The 3,786-nt window shown below is 39.8% G+C and overlaps 1 long non-coding RNA gene across 1 annotated transcript; it reads left to right on the forward strand.

Moving 5' to 3' along the window:
• The first annotated feature begins 676 nt into the window (after positions 1-676).
• LOC136345586 (uncharacterized) lies at positions 677-2,263 on the forward strand. Its single transcript, XR_010733169.1, has 6 exons — positions 677-813; positions 923-1,164; positions 1,216-1,605; positions 1,665-1,752; positions 1,813-1,887; positions 1,965-2,263. It is a non-coding gene; the product is annotated as an uncharacterized lncRNA (long non-coding RNA).
• Positions 2,264-3,786: the final 1,523 nt, after the last annotated feature.

Below are 3,786 nucleotides of genomic sequence, written 5' to 3' on the forward strand. Positions count from 1 at the left end.
GAAGTAGAATGAAATCAAGACCTATTTATGTCCTTGGTGTGGCAGTTTTCGGTTTTTAGCAGGGTTGCGCCAAACCGAGACCAAAATCGAGACTTGAGTAACCTCAGATTCACGACTAATGCCTCCACCGAGGGTTGGACGCATCTTCGCCTAGGTGGTCGGAAGAAGGAGCTCGAACTTCATTTCAGCGCTCCCCCAATACTGCAAGATCCGAAACCCTTTGACTGTGATTTCCCCAATTCCATAGGTCGTACTTGGACGAACGACTTGTTCTGCATGGAGTTTTAAATTCGACAATTAATTGATTGACAGAAACGTCTCACGAGCTTGTACTTAAATCTTGCTAAAACGTGTAAGGCAGTTTGCCGTAATTACTAAAACTCGCTTATCCTCCCAGTTAATTTTTTTCATTTTTTAGCCGAACGGAGAAATATTTTACCATTTCGAGACAAGTGAGATTCTCACATGTGACGTGTGATCAACTGGCGCGCCCTGAAGATCAGCTACGAGCTGTCTTCGGGGAGACAAGAAAACACACATATAAAAAAACCCCTATGATTTGTGGAAAAAGTGGGCGTGAATCTTCATTTTATTGCCCCTGAAATCAGGACAGTTCCTTAGCTTGGAGTGGTCGAACAGTGGGGCGGGACAGGGAGGGTCACCAGTGAGAGATAAACAAAAGCCTTTGAAAACTTCTATCCTACAAATGGAACAACTTAGAAAGCCGATCGTAGACAAAGGCATGCAAAATGAGAGCGGTCCGAGTACGCTACAGTACCGTACTGGGAACACGCTCGAGGGCACCGAAATGAGGTAACACACGAATGATAATTTGCACTTTTATCGATAACGAAATGCCGGTCGAAAAATGATATTTTCCAGTAGAAACACATGTTTCCAAATGTTAACAATTCACTTTCAGGTCCAATCTGAAGGCAAAAATTTCGTTCTAAAAATATTTTCTACAAAGCAAATAGGATAAAATGGAGACAATAAGGTAGCAGGAGGCAGTAGCGTACCGTTGTCTGTTCCTAACCGTGCAAGCTCTAAAGCAGGCAAAGTGTACTTTATTTAAGTCGAAACTATAGGAGAATTTCGCACGAAATAAATCCAAGATGAGTTGCACTGGCACAAGAAGTATGAATAAAACTCGGCATTGCAACGGTAAAATTGGCTTTTCCTAGTCGAAGCATTTGTTCTTTTCCATCTGAAAAGTTTTAGTAGAAATATTGCAAAATCCGCGCGATAAATCAACGAATTATTATTTCTCCTGAGACCCGCCCTCTACGTAAAATATATTTGTTCGCAAGTGAACAATAAAACCGAACAATGACCGATTCAAACCCTTATGCTGGAGTGCTCCACTATAAATGATTTACAAAGTTCTGGAAATATGGAAAGTGGGTAGTCGTGTATCGACCAGGGAATTCCCCAGCGTTATGGTTCCTGGCGCTCCAGGAATTTTATCTTAAAATATTGCCTGCTTATGCTTCAGGTAATATATTTTAACATATAGGAGCAGGATGTTCTATAAAGCGGATCAAGGTCGGACAGATCTACAGGGCTTTTATGTCTCTCAAAGGATGCGTTGTCCTTTTGATCAAGGTACGTTACACGCGGCTTATTGGTTTTTCTTAATATGCATTTATAAGGTTCTTTTTCAGCGGCTGTTGCAGGAACAGACCATTATTTTCAACTTAAGTAGAGCGAGCTGGAAGTTTCATTTCTGGTGCTGCAGCTCGTTAAGACGTTGTAAGTCACTACGGTCTAGTTTAATATATAGTTTCACCACCGAGCATATATTTATCTTAGAAAGTTCCCTTGGCCTCAGAACGTTGATCTAGCCGGATTACGGCGCATCGCCGATGGAACCCGGAGAAGCGAGATGTGTGCACAATTCCGTTCCTTATTCTGCTTTGATAACGCGTTAAAGTAAATAAAGTTGCTGCTTTCGCTGCTTCCAGCGGGCGGGCGCGGCGAGAGAGGGGAACAACCGAGACGTCAAGGACGAATTCGGGCATTTAGCCAGGTAAATTTTCCATGGTCAATATGATATGTTCGGTGGTTTCGGTAAAAAAATCGATCAATCCATAGCTGTTAACGATGGAAAAATACAGTGACGAACCAGCTTCGATGCGGGTTTCTCGTAATGGATGGCCCATTTACGATGGATGGTGTATTGCAACCTCATGAAAGTTAGAGTGGCGGCACGGCCCAATTCGTGGGAACTAAGGCATGAAAGAAAGCCGAGTATTAGTTCGCACAATTTTTTATACGCAAATTCGCGTATTTTCCATCATCGCATATCGGAAAGGGACCCAAAACGGAAAGACTCTAAAAATCAGAATTAATGATGACTAATATTTTTTTTATATCAAAAAACCTTCATTTTCAAAATTTACAAATGACCTTTCTCACGCAAAACAAATGGGTGGAGTCAGTTACATAATGGTAGCAGTAATTGGCAATTTTTTCAGTCATATTTTGCGTGCGCTGCCAAAAACCACCTTTCCAAATCCGATAATAGTCCATCATTTATGCTTAAAAAATATCAATAAATTATCTCCCCCTAGCAAAGCCTTTGCGATACAGCATGTGTATAAATCATCGAACAGCTCTCACAGAGGGAGAAATCTGTTCTGGCGCCCAGCGAAACCTCCCTGAATACAAGTGGGGAAAATAAAAGTAAACCACCGCAACGCCTTTTACTGATACCTGTGACTGATATGCATGGTTTGCCATTTTTTTAAGGCAAAACAAAAAGAAACGTTTAATTTTCAGAAAACTTTGCTATTGGCTAGAATGTCTGGAGTGATCACGCGCTTGCGATCCCCCGGTCAGCTCATCGCTGACCTCAGGAAATTAGCAATGAGCATGATCCCGTTTTCGCAATGGTCCCTTTTCATTCGCAGATTCGTCTCTTTGACTTCCAGAGGTCATCAACATTATCGAGCCTTTATATGGATTAAATATTGACTTTGGATGGAGGCACGGATCCTGGTTGAGGTCCTAGAGCCTTGAAAACTAAATTTCAGTCAACTTCTAAGGCTATAGCTCGACTTGTTTCCGAGCATTTAAAGTTTGAAAAGTGGCAAAAAGTAAGTAGTTGCCCCCTTTGAGAATTCTCAAGACAGTTTTTAAATTTTTTGAGGGAAACTTTTTAGATTGCTATAGCTTAATATATATAAAAGACTTTATTTCCACAGGAAGAGGCTGTCGACTATGTGGTCTCTCCGTCTTTGTGAGAAAAACACTTACATCTACACATAAATAATCATAAAATATCAAGAAAAAAATGGAGGAAAATACATTTGGAAATGTTCCAATTTAGTGGTTGAAGGGAAGAGGAAGCGGGATTGGCTGGCTTATCTTAAAAAGCAAAGAAAGCTCAGAATGGCCCACATATACTACTAAGATAGTACAAAAAAAAACAAAAATATTGAATACTTTTTTCGAAAAACATTTATTAAACTCCATTGAAATACAATTAAGCTTTAGTTCCCAACCAGGTTTTTACTTATTATACAGGGTGTTAATTACGTACATGTACTAATTTTAAGGTACGAATCTTTAACTGATTTTATCACAAAATGTTCTCATAAATGCTGGTCTGTAGCGTCCTAACTTAAGAACTAAGGGGTCTCGAAATTTCACTTCTTGTTTTTTTTATGTTTTCGAACAGAGATGTAATAATTGAATAAAATGGTAAATGTATAAAAAATAGTACGTAATAAATGTGTAGAAGTCGGAAGCGGCCAATTTCAATAACCCTTATAATATTATTTA

Source organism: Euwallacea fornicatus, chromosome 20 (genome assembly GCF_040115645.1).
Source record: "Euwallacea fornicatus isolate EFF26 chromosome 20, ASM4011564v1, whole genome shotgun sequence".
In the NCBI taxonomy this organism is placed as follows: Eukaryota; Metazoa; Arthropoda; class Insecta; order Coleoptera; family Curculionidae; genus Euwallacea; species Euwallacea fornicatus.